General features: G+C 39.7%; 1 protein-coding gene across 6 annotated transcripts in view; it reads left to right on the plus strand.

Moving 5' to 3' along the window:
• ebf3a (EBF transcription factor 3a) overlaps positions 1-26,500 on the plus strand; it is a 150,751-nt gene that overhangs the window by 60,149 nt on the left and 64,102 nt on the right. The gene's annotated exons all lie outside the window — the stretch shown is intronic.

The raw sequence follows: 26,500 nt of genomic DNA on the forward strand, positions 1-26,500 counted from the left end.
TAAATTTTATAGTTCATGAAGCATATTAGTATTGCAGTATATCCTCATGCATTCAAAAGGTGATTTCCATTTAGATGCACATTTTTCATGAAGATAAATATGACATGAATCATAATTTCCCTGAAGTAAATATTACAAATAATAAAATACTCAGGCAGGCAAGTTGAGGAATGACAGTAATGTTTTCCATTTGTATGGTAAGTGGTGAACCTTGTGGCCTATCAAGTAACAAATTGAATGTTTAATCTTCCTCCATGCAGATTGAGGATGGCAAAGTAGCAGCCCGTCTAACAACAAATTGAGAGTTCTCTGGTGGCTCATGGAGTATCAGATATTTTGTCTATGGGGGCCAATACAGAGTGCCAGTGGAGCTTTGCCGAGATAGATCACAAGCATGAAGTTGTAAAATTGCAATTTACAACAAAAGGCAAACACTTTGGGATCAGTGGCAAATCTTATGGACGCTAAATACATTTGCAAATATTTAGATAGCTATTCCAAACCAATTTGTGTATGGTTAAGGAAAGTTGGTAAGTGGCAGTGCGCATCCCTCAGCACATTCCCAGTGGTAACAAATATCTACAAGTGGGTCATCATGCTCTCTGTGGTAGCAAATTTTGTAATCATTTCTGTGAAGCTGCCAAATTTAGACATGTACGTATAAGGAGGGAATTGCTAAATTGAATAAAGTCAGTTATATAGGCATAGGGTTTTAAATGAGTTTATAAAATTTTTTTACAATGATTTGTCGAGCCAGTAGAATTGGCAGTCAGACAGTCCCAATGAATTGCATTCAATTTCAAGGTAAACAAAAGAGGTACCAGCCATTATGTTGTTTTAGGCTCAGTGTGGCTGCTGTCTCTGGGAAACATAGAGGCAACAGGGGCCTGTTCATTTTGCCAAAGGATCTGTTGTATATTAATTTTAAGTTGCAGTCTCTGCACTACAAGATGACACCACCAGCTTTTTGATTAGGGATTTTATACATGAAGAAATTTTCATTATCTTAGTTCCTCTTGTTCTCTTAGGATTGGTTAGAATCCTGACCTGCAGCTGTGTCTCTGAGTGTCAGGATAAATGCTCCAGTATTAAAGTACGACCTACACAGTTTCCTCTGTTACACAAGCAATTAATGGGGGGGTTTTACTCATGGGAAAGGCAGGCTCTTAATAACAATAAACCTGAATGTACACAAGCTGATTTTACTCATTTTTCTTATCACTCTCAAGAAAATCCTAAAATAGCTCCCTCTGAGTGCCTTTATTTATTTTACAACGCATTTAAATCATCCATATATTATATCAGATATATCATAATGTCAGGTATATAAGTTGCACAAACACGTTTTTACATGTAGCTTCTCATTGCTTGCATTTTCTTCAAAAGTGATATTGTTATTTTATCTGGCATTGAATCTTGCAGTATAAAAGAAGGACATTTGGCCCATTGAGAATGTGCCAGCTAACAGAGTGGTCCCAGTCCCCATCTCTTTCAAAGAAAATCAGAAAACTTTAGCCACAAAAGTAAAATCAAAAAATGTAACTCCTCTTAAAATATTATCGCTGACAGCAAAAAGACTTTATAGCATACTTATATAAAATTAGTGGAAAAATGATTCTTTGTTTTTACAAATTGTGATTTCAGCTTATTGTTGCGAAAGAAAATATGAAATGAGAAAAAAATGATTTAGCCCCTCATCATTCACAAACCATGTACAACCTCTATTATCCTCACCAGCACTTAGTCTCCAGAGGGTACATCCTGCAAAATACTCCCTGATTCCCAAAGGTAATTAAGCAAAACTTCAAATGTTATAAGAAGGAATAGTAGGCGACTGGGTGGAGCAATGGTTTAACTCCAGATTTGAATCCCAATTAAACTGATGGGATGATGGTTGCCCCCCACAAGTCTGGTGGCAGTGAGCATCAAGGAGGAAATCAGTTTGGGAGACACATTTTCTTCCTGTTAGTATGTGTCAACAAATTAGTACGAGGTTAACAATAGCACCCATTAGGGATGATTATTGTTGGTTCACATAGATCTGTAGGCGGCTTTCTTCAGAGGCTAAAGTTAGTTCAGAGTAGAGGGAGTCTATACTGAACCTGATTGGGTGGTGTTTAATAATAAAGGTCTCTAAACAAATGAATATTGTTTTATTCTTCAATACTTTTATCTTTCACCTTATTGAGAACATAATTCAGCCCAAAAACTGTAAAAGAAAAGATGTCACTTGTTTTTGTTTTCTGATTTTCTTCCCTCATATTTTGAAGATATTGATAGCATTCCACATGTACTGACAACACTCTGATATCTCATGAAATTGGACAGTCTCTGTGTGTAAGCCAAGAGAGTGAATGCTAGCTATTTCCTCAATCATGAAAGACAAATCTGGCCCATTATTGGGCAACAGTACTAGTGGGCAACAGGAGATAATGATCAGGAGTAGAATGCCTGGCTGATGTATTTTTATATCCCTATCCATAACCCAGTGATGCTAAGGTCAGCTTTGTGTTCAAATATGTTCAATTACCCCATGGATCAGATTTGGGGGGGGGGGAAGAAAGAACGGGTTGAATAGACAGAAAGATGTACTTTACATATGATTGCAACTTAAACTTAAGAAAGATACTTAACTATTTTTCTGAGAAAGCATCTTTCATAAAGGTGTTATTTCATTTATATGTTAGCAATTGTCAACTGGAACAATTTACTCTTGACCTTCTCTTGCTAAATCTGAATGACTCCATTTGCTTTCTTGACAATTTTTCCCTCTTGTTCTGAAGATGCTCATAATAGGTCGATGGACCAGGAACCCTTCACCTGTTCACTGACATTGCCATGCCTCATTTGTAGACAGGCATAGTGAGTACTGCTGAGATATTTGACATGGAATATCTAATGGATTGACGCTAATCTTGTTGTCAATCAACTTCCATATTTTAAGAAAGGCTTGCTAGATAATGATTACAATGGGCACATTACCTCTCAATATCACTGATATTTTGTGAGAAGAGCTCCTAAATTGTGTCCATTGAACTGCCATGCACTCTGGAAGCAAATTGTGCCAAATGCCACATTGGTGCTATAATTGTCTGCCAACAGTATGCTGAACAGGAAGACTATGAAGTTAATCAACATGCAACAATACCGACTAATATTTTTATAGCACCATTGACATAGTAAAACTTCCCAAGTTATTTCATTGGAGCGTTAAGTTTGACATCCAGTCACATAAGGAACTATTAGTTCAGATGAGCAAAAGCGTGGTCAAAGAGATAGGTTTTAAAGAGTTTCTTAAAGGAGCAAAGTGAGGTAGAGAGATGAAGAGCTATAGAGAAGGTATTCCAGAGTTTGGGGCCTAGGCATTTGTAGGCACAGCCATTAATGCTCAAGAGGCAAAAATTCAGTAAGTGTAGATATATCAGAGAGTTATGGGTTGGAGGAGATTACAGATGTAGGGAGGGGCAGGGCTTGAAAGGATTTGAAAACAAGGCTGAGAATTTAAGAATCAAGACATTGCTTCAAGTCAAGGTAGCTAAGCGATTTCAGGAGTAAAAGGAGATTTGGATGGTGCAACAGGAAGACTATGAAAGTTAATCAACATGCAACAATACCGACAAATAGAGTTTGGATGAGAAATCTATGTTAATGACTAGGTAGAAGAAATAGAGAGTGTTTAGCCAAATTTCACAATAGGTAAAAAAGCAAGTTATGAAGAGTTTCCAAAGGTCTGCAAAAAGATATAAACAGTTTCAATGAACAGGCAAAATTTTAGCGATGGAAAGAATGCCAGAAAAAGTAAGGTTGTTCACCTTTGTAGAAAGAAGAGAAAAGCAGAACATTATTTAAATGGAGAGTCACTCCTGAATACTGGGTACATGAATCACAAATGTCTACTGGAGCAGCAAGCAATTAGGAAGGAACTAGAATGTTAACGTTTATTACAGATGGGATGGAGCATAAAAGTTGGGAAATATTGCTACAAGACACTGGCAGGATGGACAAATCAAATCAAACTATTATAAAGATCACCATCTATATTCAGGTTAGTTCTTCCTCAACTTCTTTTGGTTGTGGCTGTGTGATTCAAGTATTTGCTGCTTTCTTTCGTTATTTCAAGTTATAAAAGTCTCCAGGCTGTTGCTGAAAGCTTTCTTGCTGACTTAAAATTTGCTGCACAAATTAGTTGCACCCAAACATGGTTGCACAAAGACTAACATTTTGTTATGATTAGGTGAGAAAGTGTAAATTGACTACCCCCTTCTCAACCTCATTGGTTGGCAACAAAGATTATTACCTTTTTAGTATGCAGTTATACCTCACCTCAGTAAGAATGTACTGAACCAATTCATCAGAAACAATTAAGGATTCAATCACAGTGTTTCTTTGAGTTTAAAGAAGATCTGTTTTATTATTTAATAATCCAGAGAGAAATAATTAAAAACTCAACATCAAGCGTGCACAGAAACACAGATACAAAGTTTAACAGAGGGTAGTGTCTTGTACAAAAAGGAAGATAAAAGACTGTAGTTTAAAGTTCTTAGGCTGCACTTAAGGTATTGAGTTTTAAACCAAGATCACAGTTGATTAGGCATGCACTGGATCAGTGGCAGCTGTGAATATTGCAGATATGCTTTAATTTATGACGACCACTGAAAAAAAACATGGAAAGAAAGAATTGTCTCCAGTTCCATTTACAAATCGAACTCATTCAGTTCTGCGAGAACAGTTGCTTGAAAAATAATTCATTTCTATATTCCTATGTCTTGTTGTCTCCAAGCTGGATAATTGTGGCAACTTTTTTTTAATCTCCAACATGTGAGCTTTCCATATGACATAAATTTGGCAGGAGATTTAGATCTTATTGAGTAGTTTGAGTATCTTCAAAAACATGCTAATTTCAGTTCACACTTTTTCCTGTTTATTGATAGTTTCATGAATCTTGATTCAACCTTTCATCAGGCGATTAGTATGGCCATTTTTTTGAGTCAGTAATTGTCCTCTTTGAAATCATTTTAGTCCATGAATTTCCCAGGTAAAAAATATCAGGTGAAGAAATCAAAAATTGGAAGTTCATATTCCCCACTGAAGGACAATTTTCCATCACAAGTAAGGGTTGCACAAAATATTTGTCCATCTTGTTTACCATGAGATTTTTGTTCACAGGTTTGTGTACAATAACAACAATAAAATTGGGACAATACTACACAAACATTCTGCATTCACTCTCTCCATTCTAACCCAAATTCAAAATCTGGAAAATAAAGTGAGATTGCTTTCCCTAGATTTGCTATCTGCCCACATTTTAACCCTGTTTTATAATCCATGTACCAGATTCAGACACCTTTCCAAATTTGATTTCTAGGAATTTAATGGGTGGTAATTCTGATATTTGCCTCTGCTATGGTACCTAGACATGCATCCTCACTTCTTTCTCATTGAACTTGATTGGTTTAGTTGAACTATTTGTTAAATCATTCCACTTTCCCTGGAACATTACTTCCAATCACATGGATGTTCAACCTTTGCCAACCTCCCCTTTAACTCATTCAGTAAGTGAGACTTCATCTGCTTTCTCCTACCTCATTTGAGAACGATGAAGATCTCTGGTTCTGCCCTTTCTCCATTTGTCACTCACTGTTGCCCTACTGTTTTTGGCTATTTGCCTAATTCATCCATTTTAATCCATCAGGTTCATCATCGCCTTTTCTCTTGCTGTTGGCTGCACTTCAGCATTGTTTAATTCAGGTGACTCTCTGAGTCAATCCACTCCCATGGCTTTTACTGCCTCTTTAGGGCTTCCAGACTGCTTTTGATTCCCAGAATCTCAGCTGCTTACTTCTGTCTATGTCCATCCTTTTCATCAACTTGAACTGTCTTTCTCCTTTTAAGGGGAAAGTTTTGCTATGGCGTGGTCATTCCCCAATTAAGTATTTATCCCAGCTTTGACGAATTTGGAACTATCCCCATTGTTACCAGGCTCCCATAATAAGTTTGCTCTCCATGTAAACTTTGACCTGTGGCATTTCTATATATTTTCCTATGAACTGTTTTAAAAGCACTTCGGAATTTAATTTGTTTTCAGGTCAAAAGTCTTTAAATTTCTGAATTAGCAAAGTTTGTGAGCACCCAGTGCCTTGGAACATGTTAATTTTTCTTGCCAGTTATTTAAAACAGTCAGTGTTTACCATTCCTGTGAGCACAAACTCCTGACAGCTAATCAAGTCAACACTAATATCTGAGCAGACATTGGCCATCTTTAAACTACAGACTTCAGTCTTGCAGCCAAAGTTTCCAAGAGATATTGGAACCAACAGTTTTCCTTTATATAGTCTGACTCCCCACATTTGGGTTGGTTTCCCACTTGTTTCTCATCCAGATCCCTTTTAACAGCTGGGGACAATTCTGCTCTCCCTGCCTGGCTTCCTTTTTTTCTAGTTTGTATGGGGTATTGTTGTTCTATGTCTAACAGTCAGAATTTCAGTATGCCTTTAAGAGACATGCTCACAATATCATCACAGCCTGTGGCCTGAGGGTATAAACATCTCAAACTTCATTTACCGTCAGATCACTTCAAGCATATTGCTCCTTTATACTCAATTAACAGGATAGATATAATGTTTGTGTATAATTGCAAATTGTGATATATATTTTCTTAGATTCCTCAATACCGTGATGTCCACACCCAATCTCTTACATTTTAGCAGATAATGTAGACATTCCAAAATCAGGTATGGCATCCTGTTGGAGAAAAACTGATTGAAGACCATTGGACCACAGCTTTGGACAACAGAAAATTAGGATAACGGGGCAGTTTCTCACCTATCAAGAGCATCAGTTTCTGTGGATACTAACAATTGTACAGAAATGTAGATAAAGCATTAACCACTAAGGTAGAGCTAATTTCTTTTGATTGGAATACAAACTCTTTCAAGATAAAATACATTTCTCAGCTTTCCCCAATTAAAAATAAAAAAGCTCTCTGTTAACACTTGAGCTGAATCACAGTGTACCACAGAGAGCTGGGGGCATGAAATGCTTTGTTCTTGAAAGTTGATCCAAAAGTAACAATCTCAGACCTGCAGCTGGTCTTAAGAACAGAATCTGTTCTTTAAAAAAAGGAACAGTTTTTACTTAGACTGACACAAAGTCGAGGACATTTGGCTTGATGTTACAATACAATGTTTTTAAGACTGAAACATGGATGGCAGAAATCTCATTGTGGAATGGGCCTCCAGTGATACCTTTCCTGAATTACAAGAATTCAATACAATATGGAGTTCAATTTGTAGATGAGCAATACATGATCCCAAGAAAAGAGCTCAAAATCTCTTGTTTGCCATTGTCAAAGAGGGTCTTTGCAAAATGAACACACCTGGTCATTTTGAGGATGAATAGAAAGATTCAGAAACGATCTGGAAAGTTCTGTAAGACAAGCTGAAGAGAAGAATTAACTTCAGGGATTAACAAACTCCAACGCATGTCACACTGACAAGAGTTTATTGACTAGTTTATCAGAAGATGCCACAGCAAAGCATGATGATGAATGTGACTTTTCCAAAGAGGAGCAGTCAGAGACTCACTGAGTTAATCATCACCTCTACACCAATTAAAGCCTTAGGGAACAATCTTTTGACCAAGGAAGAGAAACATACAATTGATGCATTATTTAAGGATTGAAGCAAGTATGAAGCCACAATGGCAGACCAGTAATAACTACGTGCTTTTTGTGCAGTCAACATAATTATTATAGTCAAAAAATTGCACCAAGCCAACAAAATTTGTATGTCACCCATTCCCAAAATCTGTCCAACTTTTCTTTATATCTGTAAAATGTGACCAAGAGACATTGGGCACAAAGTGCAGGAAATTTTATTCCAAAGGCCAAACCAGACCCCAGATCAAAACTCAGTTGACAAACAAGTTGGTATAACAGCATCATAGTGGCAGCAAAAAACATGTTAAGAAGGTGCACAAATGCCTATATACCCATGAAGTTTAGAGTCAGACAAGTGAAAGGCAAGTTTCTGAGGATGTCCAACTTTTTGATATTGTCAACCTCACACATCGTGTTGATGGATTACGTTAATCTGATGATTTTAAGGTTGTAAAAGTTTATGTCATGAAAAGACAGAGTGGTGTAGCTCCATCATGTGCATTTTAATGTAAAATGGAACCAAAAGAATATGCTTCCATCTAAAGCACCTCAAATTCTCTTGCAGAAGGTATCCACCTAAATGCCGATGTTGGAAGAATTTGATTCTAATTTATCTGGAGCAAGATTCATTTCCAAGCGAGATGTGAATCATAGATATTGTGCCCCCTTAGCAAAAGAATCCCAAGTGCTCACAATGTTTAGGATGTCATTTGATTTAGATGGTTACGAAGGAATGGTTATTTCAAGTTCTGGGATTTAGATGTTTCCGTAAGAACAGAGAAAATGGTAAAGGGAGGGGATGTGTGGCATTGTTAGTCAAGGACAGCATTACGGTTGCAGAAATGATGTTTGAGGAGTCATCTACTGAGGTAGTATGGGCTGAATTTAGAAGCAGGAGAGGAGATGTCACCCTCTTGGGAGTTTTCTGAAGGCCTCCAAATAGTTCCAGAGATGTAGAGGATAGGATAGCAAAGATGATCCTTGATAGGAGCGAGAGTGACATGGTAGTTGTTATGGGGGACTTTAAACTTCTGAATATTGACTGGGAATACTACTTTAAAATGGGTCAGTTTTTGTCCAATGTGTGCAGGAGCGTTTCCTGACACAGTATGTAGACAGGCCAACAAGGGCGAGGCCACATTAGATTTGGTACTGGGTAATGAACCCGGCCAGGTTTTAGATTTGGAGGTAGGTGAGTACTTTGGTGGTAATGACCACAATTCAGTTATGTTTACTTTAGTGATGGAAAGGGATAGGTGTATATTGCAGAGCAAGATTTTTGGCTGGGGAAAAGGCAATTATGATGCGATTACACAGGATTTAGGATGCATAGGATGGGGAAGGAAATTGCGGGGGATGGGCACAATTGAAATGTGGAGCTCATTCAAGGAATAGCTACTGTGGATCCTTGATAAGTATGTACCAGTCAGGCAGGGAGGAAGGTGTCAAGCGCAGGAGCCATGGTTTACTAAGGAAGTTGAATCGCTTGTCAAGAGGAAGAAAAAGGTTTATGTTAGGATGAGATGTGATGGCTCAGGGTGCTTGAGAGTTACAAGTTAGCCAGGAAAGACCTAAAGAGAGAGCTATGAAGAGCTACGAGGGGACATCTGAAGGCATAGGCAGATAGGATAAAGGAAAACCCTAAGGTTTTCTATAGGTGTATCAGGAATAAAAGAATGACTAGAGTAAGATTATGGCCAATAAAGGGTGGTAGTGGAATTATGTGCATCGAGTCAGAAGAGATAGGGTAAGCGCTAAATGAATATTTTTTATCACTAGAAAAAGACAATGTTGTCGAGGAGAATACTGAGAGACAGGCTACTAGACTAGATGGGATTGAGTTTCACAAGGAGGAGGTGTTTGCAATTCTGCAATGTGTAAAAAAGTAGATAAGTCCCCTGGGCCAGATGGGATTTATCCTAGGATTCTCTGGGAAGCCAAGGAGGACATTGTCGAGCCTTTGGCTTTGATCTTTATGTCATCATTGTCTACAGGAATAGTGCCAGACTACTGGAGGATAGCAAATGTTCACTTGTTCAAGAAGGGGAGTAGAGATATCCCTGGTAATTACAGACCAGTGAGCCTTACTTTGGTTGTGGGTAAAGGTTTGGAAAGGGTTATAAGAGATAGGATTTATAATCATCTAGAAATGAATAAGTTGATTAGGGCTAGTCAACAAGGTTTTGTGAATGGTCGGTCATGCTTCACAACAATGGAAAAGATTATTGAGAATGTGCCTTGTTGTGTTGGCACAGCTAATGATTTCACCATCATTGGTAATGCAAAGGCAGAGCATGACCACAATCTTCACTTACTAATGGCAGCAATCTGATGACATGTTTGGCAGGAACAGCAGGAAGTGTCAGGTCAATGTTAGCCAGCTATACTTCTTTGGGTCTATTTACTCCACCCATGGAGTCCATCTTAATCTACATATGATTGAGGATGTTAAACAAATGCTGATCCCACAGGATAAAGTAGATCTATGATATTGTCACAAATGTTAAAATTCTGTATTCCCAATTTCTCGATACAGTGTTCTTCATACAGAGATTTGCTCAAGAAGGATGTCATCTAGGGTAGCAAGGTGACCACCAATATGATTCTTTCAAGAAAGTTTGGCTAGCAAAATATTACCTGTTCCAATGCTAAGACCTGAGGCAAGACGTTTCTTGAAGTGGACACAATGCAAAAAGGCCTAGGTATGTGTCTTTTGCAATGAACCTATTGCTTTTGGTTCAAACACCTGTCATCACCCACAAGCCAACATATAGTGTGTAACTAAGCTCTGGTATTTGACATCATGCAGTTTAGATCATAAGTCACTGAAAATGATTTGCTGCAAAGCAGTAATGAGTGTACTGCCATATTTGCAGCATCTACTCATCAACATGCAAGAAATTGACTTTGAAAGGAGATACAAGCCAGGTACTAAGATTATTACATCTGACGTGCTGAGTAAATACCCAATGCGCACAAAGACAAGGATGTTCCTTTTGACAATGGATGCTGTTGACTATGGGGTTGAAGATATCCTCAAGGTTAATCTGTTACTCTTTGGATAGAGCCAGTATGTCAAGTTGCAATCAACAACTGCTGAAGATGAGCAAATGGAGAGTAGCAAAAGGTCATAAGGAATATCTGAAAAGATTTATTCATTTTGGTCATCCAGGGTGAACTTGGTAATCAGGACAAGTTATTTTCAATGGCAAACAAGTCTTCTGAGCAAAAACAAACACCAAGTTAGCATGTCTATATTACACCAGGGACAGATTGGTATTGAATACTCAAGATTGCTGGCATGTGAAACTGTGCATTGGATAGAGATGAGTCAGGATATTCAACAACTTGGGAATGCATTTAAGGCATACCAAATGTGTCGACCTAACAGAGCTTCTTTATCCACATGATGCTCCCTCTGCCATTATCCAAAGGTAGCAACAGACCTATTAACACTGCAAGGGGACATTTACATCCATGTGATAGAAAACTTATCTAACACTCCCATTGTCTAAAATTCAGCAACACAATAAGCATAACCGTTGCTGACATGATGTGTGTTATTTTCAGTTCACTTGGTATTTTGGAACAGATAATGTGGACAACTGACCAAAGTACACTAAATGCGTCGTGATCCATATCATGTTATCATTTGGACTAACCACATTCAAATGGTCTAGCAGAATATAAGAAATAAAATATCGTATCAAAGATCCCATGTTAAGCACCAAAGTTAAGATTTTCAAATTTCATTCTGACATTTTCACACAACATAATGGGAAAAGAGAATACCGTCCAGCACAACTTGTGTTCAGAAGGAAAGTGTGAATGCTATTGTCCAGTAATTAATTCTTTCAAATCACAGGATGTTCTTCTTCAAGGACAGAGGAGAATGAACCAGTAGTGCAGAGGCAGAACTGTCAGAACTGCACATTGGGCAAATAGTGTGATACACTTCTGTTAGAAAAACAAACACCAACATTTAGATACTAGCAAAGGTTTCTAAAATATGCAGCCAGCCCAGATCATACAAAGTCATTATTGATCATCGTGTTACATTAATGGAACAGAGGACAGCTCACACCAGTGTATGGCATACTGTTCTTGCACAAACAGAGTAAGGAAGAATGTTCCAATGATGATGAGTGGTGATGTTGAGTGACAGCAATCAACCCAAGTAAAAGTAAAGTTACTACAATCTTACCGGACCATAGGGCTGATGTCTCATTAGAGGGAGACAGCCAGTGGTAGTTTAACTTGAGGGTTCACCATCCCTCAGGTGTGGGAGAAGTTGGAAAAGAGAGTCTTTCGGTTGGTGCAGGAATTGAACCTACGCTGTTGGTGTCATTCTGCATTGCAAACCAGCCATCCAAATTAACCAAATCCCTTATCAAGCAAGTCCAACAGAGAACAACTCATATCTCTCTAAAAGCAAGTAGCTAAGAACTACCAGATCACAATGAGTTGTCAGGCTTCCAAAGTGTAAAGTTGAATTTTGAAATTGTAGTCTTATAAGTCCTGTTTCATGCGTTGTATATTTATTGAATTGACGATGGGCCGACATATAACCATTTTTATCTGTTTCAGATACATTTTCAGGGGGATGTTGTGTTTTGTCCCAGAGTCAGAATTTATTCATTTATATGGATGTCAGTGGCTATGCCAGCATTTGTTGACTGTCACTATTTGCTGTTTAGGTGACATTTAAAAATCTTTGAGTCTGGTATCACATATAGGCCAGACCAGATAAGGATGGCAGATTTCCTCCCTTAAAAGGCATTAATGAATCAGACTTTTTTAAAATAACAATTAACATCAGACTACTTTTCAATAATGCCAGATTTTTATTGAATTCAGTTCAATAAATTCAGGTCTAAATTGGAGAAGGCTAATTTTGACAGTATTAGGCAAGAACTTTCAAAAGCTGATTGGGGCATATGTTCGCAGCTAAAGGGACAGTTGGAAAACGGGAAGCCTTCAGAAATGAGATAATGAGAGTCCAGAGACAGTATATTCCTGTTAGGTTGAAAGGAAAGGCTGGTAGGTGTAGGGAATGCCAGATTACTACAGAAATTGAGGGTATGGTTAAGAAAAAGAAGGAAGCATATGTCAGGTATAGACCGGATAGATTGAGTGAATCCTTAGAAAAGTATAAAGGCAGTAGGAATATACTTAAGAGGGAAATCAAGAGGGCAAAAAGGGGACATGAGATAGCTTTGGCAAATAGGGTTAAGGAGAATCCAAAGGGTTTTTACAAACACATTAAGGATAAAAGGGTAACTAGGGAGAGAATAGGGCCTCTCAAAGATCAGTGAGGCGGCCTTTGTGTGGAGCTGCAGAAAATGGGAAAGATAACTAAAACGAGTATTTTGTATCAGTGTATACTGTGGAAGAGGACATGGAAGATATAGAATGTAGGGAAATAGATGGTGACGTCTTGAAAAATATGCATATTACAGAGGAGGAAGAGCTGGATATCTTGAAACACATGAAGATGGATAAATCCCCAGGACCTGATCAGATATACCCTAGAACTCTGTGGGAAGCTAGAGAAGTGATTGCTGGGCCCCCTGCTTAGATATTTGTATCATTGAAAGTTACAGGTGAGGTGCCAGAAGAATGGAGGTTGGCTAACGTGGTGCCACTATTTAAGAAAGGTGGTAAGGACAAGCCAGGGAACTATAGACTAGTGAGCCTGATGTCGGTGTTGGAGGGAGTTCTGAGAGACCTGATTTACATGTATTTGGAAAGGCAAAGACTGATTTGGGATAGTCAACATGGCTTTGTGCATGGGAAATCATGTCTCAAAAACTTGATTGAGTTTTTTGAAGAAGTAACAAAGAGGATTGATGAGGGCAGAGCAGTAGATGTGATGTATATGGACTTCAGTAAGGCGGTCGACAGGTTCCCCACGGGAGACTGGTTAGCAAGGTCAGATCTCATGAAATAGAGGGAGAACTAACCATTTGGATACAGAACTGGCTCGAAGGTAGAAGGCAAAGGGGGGTGATGGAGGGTTGTTTGTCAGACTAGAGGCCTGTGACCAGTGGAGTGCCACAAGGATCGGTGCTGGGTCCACTATTTTGTGTCATTTATATAAATGATTTGATATTAACATAGGTGATATAGTTTGAAGATGACACCAAAATTGGAGGTGTAGTGGACAGTGAAGAAGTTTGTCTCAGATTACAATGGGATCTTGATCAGATGGGCTAATGGGCTGAGGAGTGGAAGATGAAGTTTAATTTAGATAAATGCAAGGTTGCAAATCTTAGCAGGACTTATACACTTAATGGTAAGGTTCTAGGGAGTGTTGCTGAACAAAGAGACCTTGGAGTGTAGTTTCACAGCTCTTTGAAAGTAGAGTCGTGGGTAGATAGGATAGTGAAGAAGGCGTTTGGTATGCTTTCCTTTATTGGTCAGAGTTTTGAGTATAGGAGTTGGGATGTCATGTTGCAGTTGTACAGGATGTTGGTTAGGCCACATTTGGAATATTGTGTGCGGTTCTACTCTACTTCCTATCAGAAAGATGTTGTGAAACGTGAAAGGGTTCAGAAAAGATTTACAAGGATATTGCCAGGGTTGGAGGATTTGAGCTATATGGAGTGGTTCAATAGACTGGGGCTGTTTTCCCTGGAGTGTCGGAAGCTGAGGGGTGATTTTATAGAGGTTTATAAAATGATAAAGGGCATAGATAGGACAAATAGTTGAAGTGTTTTCCCTAGGTAGGGGGAGTCCAGAACTGGAGGGCAGAGATTTAGGGTATGAGAGGAAAGATATAAAGAGACCTGAGGGGCAACGTTTTCACGCAAAAAGTGGTGCGTGTTTGGAATGAGCTGCCAGAGGAAGTGGTGGAGGCTGGTACAATTACAGCATTTAAAAAGCATCAGGATGTGTATATGCATAGGAAGGGTTTGGAGGGATATGGGCTGGGTGCTGGCAAGTGGGACTGGATAGGTTGGGATACCTGGTTGGCATGGACGAGTTGGACTGACGGGTCTGTTTCAATGCTGTAAATCTCTCTGACTCTATGATTCTAAATTCAATTTCACCACATGCCATCAGGAAAATTCAAACCCACATCCCCAGAACAGTCGCCTGGGATTCTGGACTTCTAGCAGGGATCCATCCAATTTTTTTTTTCTAGCTGCATGGATCTCCAAGGTCCATATGTAGCAGTGAACCAGATGTCAGTGCCGTTTTCAGTGTATCAATGTCGATTGCCGTGCATGGAATAATGTGCACATTAAAGAGAATGTTGATTTTTGATCCCGTGACTTCACTACTACATTAATGCCTTCCCCTTTTTCCTTTAAGTGGCATTCTCATGATAGTTTCACTGCATCATATCATGTGATCCGAGTATATCAAGATCTCATACCTTATCGTAATTTATATCATTTGAAACATGACACGTGACTAGATGTGTGCTTAATATCAGTTCAGACTTTTAATGAATATAATTGTCATGTATCATAGTTAGCTGTAATAACCATATGTTCGAGTCTCTAATACCACAATATCGATACCCATTTTCTTATGATACAGTAGATAATAAAAGAATTTCCATCGTAAACGAATGCACTTTTGGAGGCAAATTCACCTTTATTTTCTGTACTTAATCTCTTTTGAGTTTGTGCAAGATTGCAGACCCCAGTTTACCTGAGCTTTTGGTCTGTGTGTTAATCCATTATCTTTTGGCAGCATTGTCTACTATCTGAGCCATACTACCTACTATAAATCTATGTACACTTCGACTAGAAAGGGTATTAAGCTTTTGAACTCTGAGGAGACTTACAAAGGTTTTAGGAGGTGGTCTCAATTTTAAGTGCTAATACCCTCTGGTCAAAAGTGAGCAGCTTAAGCTGTTCACATTGTATTCAATTAGGCTGTTTACTGAGATTATAGAATTTTTGGTGGTACACCTCTAGCACTAACAGGTACTCACTTAAAATGACCTCTTTTGCTGCCTTATGGCCAGTCCCCAAATCTGTTGCCACTGAATTAGCTCCACTCTTTTCAACCTCTTCAGTTGGCTTCAGAAAAAATTAAGATGGTTTTAGCATGTAGCTAAGCCTTTCTTCAGGAAGAATGGAGTTAACGAGTTCACCAGAAATTAGGGAATCATGTAGAAGCTCTCCCTGAGAGAATGGAAGAGCCAGACCTGAGAAAAGTAATAAATAATAATGCAGGTACAAAATATAAAAAGGCGATAGTGTCCAATACAATATGGAAGATTGAATAATATATAAAGTCCTTAGGTTGTTTGAGATATCAGGTTTTCAGTGGACATCATAGTTGTTTAGGTATATCCTGGATCAATGGCTGCCATAGATATAGCAGATATATTTGAGTTCCTGATGATTGGATGTTTCCTTCATTTTGCGTTAACATCAGGCGCTTTACCATTTGTGAGATTGAGAGAAAGCAGGGGAGAGTAAAAGAACCTTGTCCAGTTCCAATTATAAATCATCTCTCTTAACTGTGCCAAAGCATTTTGCTTGAAAAAAGCTCATTCGTATATTCCCATGTCTGGATTTATTGTTTCCAAGCTGTACAACTGTAGGCAATGTTTTGAACATCAACGTGTGAACTCTCCACAGGGGTATAAATTAAACAGGAGCTAGAGATTTGATTGAGTAGTTTTCAGTATCTTTGATAACACATTAGTTACAGTTCAGACTGCATCCTGTCTATTGATTTATTTTTCATGAAGCTTGTCTCAAACTATGGTCAGGTGATTACTGTGGCCATTTTTGAATCCGTGTTTTTCCTCTTCGATATTGTTTCTGTCCATGGAAATCCCAGGCATTTAAATCAGATGATGGAAGATTAAAATTGAAAGTCCCATATTTCACTACTATCATGACAGTTCTCCTCGGAATACAGCATGATTCAGAGAATGAACAGAGACTAGGACAGAGCAGGACACACTTCTGTAAGAAGAAGAAGGCCTTCAACAGCAGCCCATACTTGCCTCATTTGCTTAATGAGGATTTTCCTCCTTCAGTGAAGAGCAATGTGTGTGACAGCTATGCCTCATTGAAATGTGCCACAACTGCAACATGACAAGGACAACATTAGCAGTGGCTCTGAAGGCCGCTGTGGCAAAAAACATTTATGTATCTGGCTATTTTTCCAATCTTGAGTTCAGGATATTTGAATGATTTTGCAGTTTGCCATCCATTTTTGCTTAAAGAAGCTCAAAGAGAGCTAACATTCATTCTGCCTCATCAAAGAAAGCACAAGGAATGAGGCTTCCCCATGGGACATTAGTGGATATCTTGCCTGTCTTACCACTGAATGCGACCCCAATTCCCCACTCACCAGTGGCCTAACATCGTTCTTTCCCACTGTCAATGACAATTGTCATAAGGCTATGATACACAATTTAGAATGAGGAAAAGAAACAACATTGAAATCTAAAATTGGAAATGAACTCATATATTGCATATAAAAGTCACCTTGTCAGCTTGGACCTTTCTTGTTGTCTTGTGTCTGTATGCTTTTTCCTGCCCTAGCCTTGATATCCAGTGTTTTCTTTGTAAGCGCAGCATGGCTGCTGACCTTCAGTGGGGGTGTCTGCAGATGGTCTTGAAGGACCACCTCAAACAACTCTGTGCCAGGAAAGTACAGGAGTGAGCAGCAACATCTTAGACTGACTGGCAGCGATCTGTGTTGGTTGGCTGACAGGCAACAACAAGGGCACTGGTCACATGGCAGTTGTGGGAAGATGAATACTGTCATCCCCAGAGGGGACGGTAGGTTTCTGCTGCATAAATGGCACTGCCATTCCATTGTGCTGGCACTTCAGCAGTTGTAGGAATCATCTCAAGGGCAGATTGTCAGGCTGCTGTGATACAGTATAATCTCCTGTGCACACTGTCATCCACAGCTATGATGACTGCAAGCTGAGTTTGTACAGTCCCAGTCTAATCTTGCACTGCAACAGTTGGATGACTATTGCTTGAACTGTGTTGAAACCTGCAACATTGGCCATGAGACCCTGCAACATGGCTGAGGGGTCTACAAATGTGCTTCTCGGGTTGGACACCACTAAAATGCTGCAGAGGATGGGCTCCAAGTTTGGTGTAAGGCTCTGTTCCAAATTGGTGCAGTCATCTTACATACTTCGAGACATTGTCTGCAGGCTTTCTGTCAGGCTTCCCAATGGACCACATATTTTGTTACATGTAGCCATTGTGCTTTTTTTTTGCAAGCTGCCTGATTGAAATCTTCTTCTTAGTCTTCTACTGCAGAACCTGTATGGGATCTTGCCCTCTGAGGAGCTAGCATCTATACTAACCTTGGCTACAGTACACTCATGGTCAGTATCTCACCACAACCACATGCAGACCCATCCTTGAAGACATGCAGAGTGTCCCTATTTGTGCTTGTGATTGAAAGTGTCAAATCCAGTGATAGTGCTTCATTGCCAATGTGATCTTAGTCTTCCTTCACTGACGGACGACGTTGCATCATTTGGGTATGTGAAAGGATAGAACTATGTTTCAATCAGTTAGACGTGGTGGTGGGGTAGTGCTAATGTGAGAGTTTCATGCAGACATTATCTTCATTTGCTAAATCAGAAAAGAATATGACGTGGGGGGGGGAGGGGTGTGATGTAAGGAGGAGCATTCAGAATGAGGAGATGGTCGTCTTAAATAGTTTCAGTGCAACCATTGACCAAGACCTCAGCAAATAACATCCCAGTAATGGACTCCAGGGGAGTCAGAAGATGTAGGAGTTCTTGTCCTTCTTCTGCTACCTTTATGTCACCTTGCCCTTGAGAAGTAATTGTTCCAGCGATTGTGATGCAATCTCTTTGGCTAACATAGCTGTCATGGTTGAACAGCTAGTGGAGTGTGGCAGCTGTGAAATGCATGTATAATGTTTACTGCAGTGCCAAGTGCGTAAAGATGAGGTCAAGAATCTTAATCTTAGGTTAGGAGTCTGATTTAGAGTTTGCTGATAAAGGAGTGTTGGGAGTCTGGTGATTTGCACAGTGTCTAAGGCTAATAATTGAAGATGCGTTCACTAACCTTGACTAATCATGTGAGGTCATTTTAGTTGTTGTGGCATCTAGTTCCTCAGGGCTTGACTCCTGTCACTGATGTCCATAGCTATCTGGTTGTAGTGTCTTTTTGCTATGTGTCTAGAACACCTCAAATGTCACACACAGCGGATTTAGAACACTTTTTTCTTCCCCCTCGTAGCATGTTAAGAAATAGAAGCAGAAGGCCATTCTGTTGTGCCATTCAATAAGTTCATGGCGATAATTGTGAGTTTAATTCTTTCCTGACCCCTACTGTATTGTAAGACATGAAGTCTGACTGTACTATTTGAATAAAACAGTGTCAGAAAGTGATGCAGTGTCACCATGATTTTGCTCTCCCTTGCAGCCTTGTGGCAAGATGAAACTATAGAGAGAATCATCATGAGATTTTGATCTTAAAGTAAAGTTAACAGTTCCCTTACCTTAGCTGACTCTATCGATATTATTTAACACCATGAGACCAAGAACGTTGTATGATTACACTGCAAGAAGTGCAAAACCTGTGCCCACACTTCCCTCTCTCATCTCTGTCCAAGGCCCCAAAGGATCTTTCCACATCCAACACAGATTTACCTGTACTTCCACACATGTTATCTACTGTATCTGTTGCTCTCGATGTGGTCTCCTCTACATTGGGGACACAGGATGCCGACTTGCAGAACATTTCAGCGAACATCTCTGGGACACACGCACCAATCAACCCCACTCCCTGTGGCCAAACACTTCAACTCCCTGTCCCACACTGCCAAGGACATGCAAGTCCTTGGCCTCCTTCACCGCCAAACTCTGACCAGCCGAAGCCTGGAGGAAGAACGCCTAATCTTCCGCCTTGGGACCCTCCAACCATGCAGGATCAATGTTGATTTCACCAATTTCCTCATGTCCCATGCCCCCACCTTATCCCAGATCCAATCCTCTAACTTGGCACCGCCCTCTTGAACTGTCCTGCCTGTCCACTTCCCTTCCCATCTATCGGCTCCACCCTCCTCTATGTTCTATCACCATCACCCCCACCTTCATCTATCTATTGCATTCCCAGCTACCTTTCCCTCTGCCCCACCCCTCTCCCATTTATCTCTCAGCACCACTGCCCCTCCCACACCCCTGCCCACCTATTCCTGATGAAGAGCTTATGCTTGAAACTTCGACTCTCCTGCTCCTCCATTGCTGCTTGACCGGCTGTGCTTTTCCAGCACCATACTTTTCGATTCTGATCTCCAGCGTCTGCAGTCCTCACTTTCTCCAAGATGAGCAAAGAGTAAATCACTGCACTATTGTACGCAATAGAAAGCTATCCCAACACTATGCTAGTCAAGTAAGAGATTGATATAGAAAAAGCTAGATATGAGGAAATAATACAGATAATCAATGCCTACTTCAATCTGTGAAAATGTACTATTCTCAAATAGTAACTTAATAAGCATACCCAGCGACAAGGGGAAAGTATCAATATTTTTAACAATGATCTATACAAACCTGAAGAAAACTGAGAGTATGATAGCTTCAAGAACAAATCAGTGACAGAGCTGCTCTCGGAGTCTTAGATGAAACATTGTCCGGCCACTTGCAATTGAAGGATGACTTAACATTAACAAAGACAATTCAACTGTGCAGATAAGCTGATGCCAGGAAGTTAACTCAGTCAGTGATTTGGGGTGACAGGGAGACCTGTCTGTCAGAAATGATTGATTCGGCCGAACTTAAAAGCAGAGAGGTTGTTGTCCAAAAGCAAACCCGCGGGGCAAGTGTCTATCAACCACCACAATTAATAAATAATAGTGCAGCAAGAAAAAACTCCAGCATTAAAATCATCCCACCAAAGTCATTTTTGTGAGAAAAAAGGACAGTTCCAAGCTGTGTGGCAGAGGAGAAGCCTCTGTAAAATAAGAAAAATGAGAAGTCCTTAAAAGATTGCAAGATCTATGAAGTAGAAGATGATCAATGATGTGGAGATGTTTTTCCTCAGCAGGATCCAGGAACCAAATGGAAGCTCGTGGAGCACTGATATCCAAGTAGAAGAATGTAAGATGATTTATAGGTTAAATACAGTTGCAGCAGTTTCAGTTCCTTCTAACATTTGTGGCTGGAGAAAAGTTCACATCAGATATCACGTATAATACTCCATGGTCTAGGAGGTATAGAACTCAAGGTCATAGGAAAACTGAATGACAGCCTTCAATATACAGAAAGAAAAATCACTGAAACCTTGTATGATCCTAAACTACTATTAAACAGGAAATCTTGTACCAACCTGCGCTGGATTTGCAAAGAAAAGCAACTAAAATGCTGTGACTTAAAAAACCCAAAGAGCTCCAAATACTGGAAATCAGAAACAAAAACAGAAATTGCTGGGAAAACACAGCAGGCCGAGCAGCATTTGTGGAGAGAAAGCCGAAAGGTTTCTGGTCCAGTGACCCTTCATAACTGTTCTGAAGAAGGATTACTGGACCTGAAATGTTAACTGTGCTTTTTCTCCACAGATGTTTTAGAAAACTATGTAGATCAGCCCAAAAGATTGAGAGCTGAATTTCCACAACTGTTCACAGAGCTCAGAAAGTTGAAGACAACATATTGCATCACAAAAGCAGTGTGTCTATTTATATAAAGTAAAATTTCTCATCCAGTCTTATCAAATGTAAAAAGGAAATCAATTCTATGTTGAAGTGTGGGGTTATTTCACCTGTGACAAAGCCAATAACCTGGTGGTTGGGAATGATCCCAGTCCCAAATAGCAACTGATCTTGCAGCATGTGTTTTGATCTTACACAGATGAACAAAATAATTGAATGTGAATGTTATGCTATGTGGAGGAGAGTTCCATCAAAACTAGAAAAATGTTCAATTGACACAAAGCTTCCTTGGAAACTAACCCTGGATAAAGAGTCTAAGTTGCCCGGAACCTTCTTACGCTGTTTGGAAGACTTTATTCATCAAATGACCCTTTGGCGTCATGTCAGTGCCAGAAATCTTCAAGAGGACAATGTCACATATCCCAGAAGGATTGGATGGAGTTGTACATTACATGGACGATGTCCTCGTCCATGAATTCACTCAGGCAGAACATGACACTTGAGGGTAAGTTGTGCTGCAATGCTTACAGGTAGCAGCACTTATACTCAACAATGAATGCAGATTCTTGTAGCTGAATATTAAGTTCCTTTGGGCCTGGTGTGGATTCATCCAGTGTTAAAGTTAATCCATGGAAGAAAAGAGCAGCCAAGGTGTTTCCAGTTACTTACAATGTCACTAACCTCCAGTGATTCATATGTAGGTAAACAAAATCAGAAAGTTCTTGCCCAGCCTAGCTATCATCAATGAACCTTTGTATCAGTTATTGCAATGGGAATATACATGTTGCTTGGAGTAAGCACAATGGAGGGATTTCAAGAAAGTCAAAGATACGTTCGTATTAGCTCACTGTGAATCAGAAGTAACTAGTATCATTGATACAAGTGCATCTTCTATAGGACTGGAGCTGTACTCTTTCAGATACAAGTAGATGGAATGTGTGGACCAGTTTACTATGAATCCCATGCACTGAACAGACTGAACAGCTGTGATAGAAATAGAAGCATCAGCTATCACATGGGCAAATTGTGTTCTTGGTCTTCACTTAAAGATAAAGACATACTACTGATCCTTAATCATATTCTTATGTTCTAAGCAGTTAGTGCAAATGTCTCCATGTGTACAACAGTTTAGACTGAAGATTATGTGCTTTGATGTAAACTCAGAGAATGTTGCAGGGAAGCAATAGGCTACAGTTGATTCTTTGTCCCCTATCTCCTTGTCCCATAGGAGATGACATTTTCATTGAAGAGGCAGGAGCCTTTACATAATAACAATCACAACTCTACCAGTAACAACTCAACAGGCAGCATGGTGGCTCAGTGGTTAGCACTGCTACCTCACAACACCAGAGACCCGGGTTCGATTCCAACCTCAGGTAACTGTCTATTGGGTGCATTAGCCAGGGGTAATTATAGGATAGTAGGGGAATGGATCTGGGTGGGTTAGTGTGGACTTGTTGGGTCAAAGGGCCTTTTTCCACACTGAAAGGATTCTATGAAAACTCAGTGACTGAATGGAATCAGAGCTTTTCCATTTGTTGTATTCATTCATGGGATGTGAGTGTTGCTGGTGGGGCCAGCTTTTATTGCCCCTAGTTGCCCTTGAGAAGGTGGTGAGCTGCCTTCTTGAACTACTGCAGTCGATGCACTGTAGATTGACTCACATTGTCCATAGAGAAAGAATTCCAGGATTTTGACCCAGCAATAATGAAGGAATAGCAAAATATTTCCAAGTCAGGATGATGAGTGGGTGGTGTTCCCATGCATCTAATGCCCTGTCCTTCTAGAAGGAGGTGGTCATGAGTTTGGAAAGTGGTATTTAAGGATCTTTGGTGAATTGTCTCTTGTAGATAGCACACACTGCTTCTTCTGAGCATTGTTGGTGGAGGGGCTGGATGCTTGTAGCTTGTAGGTCCCAATCAAGTCGGCTGCTTTGTCCTGGATGATGTCAAGTTTTTTGAATGTTGTTGGAGCTGCACCCATCTTGGCAAGTAAGGAATATTACATCACACTCCTGACTTGTGCCCTGTAGATAGTGGTCAGGGTTTGGGAAGTCAGTACTCCTAGTTTCTAACCTGCTCTTGCAGCCACTTGTAGCACAGAAATCTAATGAAAAATGTGCTAAGGTCACAGAGTGCTGACTAGCGTGGGGTGGCGAGCGTACATGCCACATGTTTCCATTCACAGACATTACTAAGAATAGAGGAATTCCTGAGTGTTATGGATGATTTACTCATTTAAGAAGAAAGATTGGTTATTCTGGGAGTCTTGAGATGTGATATATTGCAATGACTACATCAGCGACATTTGGACATCACAAGAATATCAAGGCAGAGGAAGATCATGTAACATTGCATCACTTCCTGTATTGAAATAAAACATGCTTCATGAAGTCTATGACACAATCAGACTTAATTCCTTGCATTACACTAAGTCTCTGATTCTAGATTCCCTTTCTGATCAACAAAATTGTCCAACTCAGCCTTGAATATATTCAATGACCCAGCCCACACTGCTCTCTGTGGAAGAGAATTCCAAGAATGAATGATCCTTTGAGAAAATAAACTCCTCTTCATTTCTGTCTTCAATGAGAGATGCCTTAATTTTAAATAGTGACCCCAGTTCTAGATTGCCCTGACTTCCCCCATCCTCCAGCATCTACTCTGTCAAGTAAACTTCAATAAAATTTGTTATTATTCTACACTCTAATGAGTATGGGCCCAACTTAGAGTCATTGGGTCATAGAGATATACAGCAGAGAAACAGACCCTTCTTCCCAACTCATTCATGTCGACCACAGGTCCTAAATAAATCTACTCCCAATTGCCAGCATTTGGCCCCTATCCCTCTAAAACCTTCCTATTCATATAGCCACGCATATGCCTTTTAAATGTTGTAATTGTAGCAGAGTCCATCACTTCTTCTGACAGCTTATTCCTGACACGCACCACCCTCTGCCTGAAAACGTTGCCCCTTAGGTCCCTTTTAAATCTTACCCCTCTCACCTTAAATCTATGGCTTCTTGGTTTTGGACTTCCTCATTCCCAGGAAAAAGACTATGTCTGATTACCCTATCCATGCTCTTCTTGATTTTGTAATCCTATATAAGGTCACCCCTCAGCCTCTGATGGTCTAGGGAAAATAGCCCCAGCCCATTCAGTCTCTGCCTATAGCTCAAATACTCTAACAATGGCAACATTCTTGTGAATCTTTTCTGGATCCTTTCAAGTGTCACAACATCCTACCTATAGCAAGGAGACCAGAATTGCATGCAGTATTCCAGAAGTAGTCTAACCGATGTCCTGTACAGCCACAACATGACCTCCTAATTCCTATACTTAATGCACTGACAAATAAAGGCAAGCATACCAAACACCTCCTGTTTATAATCTACTCCTTCATCCCAGAATCAGTCTAGTGAACTTCCTGTTAACTACTTTAAACAAGTATATCCCTTCTATGAAAGCAGATCAAAACTGTAGATGGTACTCTAGGTTTCACCAATATCCTAAAGTTGCCGCAGGACTTTCTTACTCATGCGTCACATCCCCTTGCTATAAAGGTTAACATCCCATTTGCCCTCTGAATGACTTGCTGCATCTGCATGCAGACATTTTGTAATTCATGCATGAGGGCAGCCAGATCGCTTTCTATTGCATGATTTTCCAATCTCTCACCCTTTAAATAATATTCTTCTTATCCATTCTTCCAGCCAAAGTGGACAACCTCATATTTTCTCACATTAAACTTTATCAGGAAAGTTTTGCTCAGTCACTTAACATAGGCCCTTTTCAGACTGTTTATATGCTCTTCACAATGTGGGCTTCTATCTATTTTTGCATTGTCAGCAAATACAGCTAATCCAAGTGATTAATGTAGATTATGCATAGTGGAGACCCCAGCACTAATCTTTGTGTCTGTCCATTAAAGTTAGTTTGCCAACCAGAAAGTTATCAATTTATCCTGACTCTGTTTCTCATCAGTCAATCCTCTATCCATATTAATACATCAACCTTAACATTATGAGCTGTTATCTTGTGTATTAACCTTTCGTGTGTCATATCAGAAGCATTTTATCCAGTCACTCCACATGTAATGCTTCCCCTTTATCCACATTGTTTATTACATTCTCTAAGATTTTCAATTAAATTTGTTGAAGATAAATTTTCTTTGACAGAACCATATTGAATTTATCTGATGTTATTATGATTTTCTAAATGGCATAATGGTACTTCCTTAATGGTGGATTTTAGCATTTTCCTGTGACAAATGTTAAATTAACCTTCTTGTACTTTCCTGTTTCTGTCTCCCTACTTTGTTGGTTATAATGGTGATATATTCAGTGTAATAGGGTCTTTCTAGAACCAAAGGAATTTGGAAGTTGACAACCACTGCAAGCATTTTTCCTGCAGCAATTTCTTTTAAGACCCCATGATGCAGGCCATTAAGTCCAGGGAATTTTTCGGCCTTTCGTCCTGATAGTTTTCTTAATACATTTTCTCTTGTGATCACATGATTTTTCTCCCTCCCTTTTTCGTCCTGAATTTTTACAATTATTGGGGTGCTTTTTTGCGTGTTAAGACAGATGGAAAATACTTACATGAAATCTCTGCCGTTTCCTTGGTTCCCATTAATACCCCGTCTCATCTTTTAAGGGATTTACTTTTGCTATTCTTTTCATTTCCATATACGTGTGGGTGTTTTTCTGTGTGTGCTTATATTTCTTGCTAGTTTTCTCCCATTTTTAATTTCTTCCCTTTTGTTTTTTTTATAGATACGCCTTGCTGGTTTATAAAATACTTCTTTATTCTGACCTACCACTAATCCTTTGCGAAACTGTACACTTTTCCTTTCAATTTGACACTTTTACTTCCTTAGTAAGCCACAGATGTTGCAGTCTTCTCACAGAGTTAAATTTTTCATTAAAAAAATTATTAGTTGATGTTTATAAAACATCTTCTTACAATAGGGCGGTACAGTGGCTAGTACTGCTGCCTCACAGCTCCAGGACCTGGGTTCAATTCCAGCCTCGGGTGACTGTCTGTGTGGAGTTTGCACGTTCTCCCCGTGTCTGTGTGGGTTTCCTCTGGGTGCTCCGGTTTCCTCCCACAGTCCAAAGATGTGCAGGTTAGGTGAATTGGTCACGCTAAATTGTCCGTAGAGTTAGGTGCATTAGTTAGGGGGAATGGGTTACACTTCGGAGGGTTGGTGTGGACT

The sequence above is a fragment of the Chiloscyllium plagiosum genome, chromosome 22 (genome assembly GCF_004010195.1).
Source record: "Chiloscyllium plagiosum isolate BGI_BamShark_2017 chromosome 22, ASM401019v2, whole genome shotgun sequence".
Classification (NCBI taxonomy): domain Eukaryota; kingdom Metazoa; phylum Chordata; class Chondrichthyes; order Orectolobiformes; family Hemiscylliidae; genus Chiloscyllium; species Chiloscyllium plagiosum.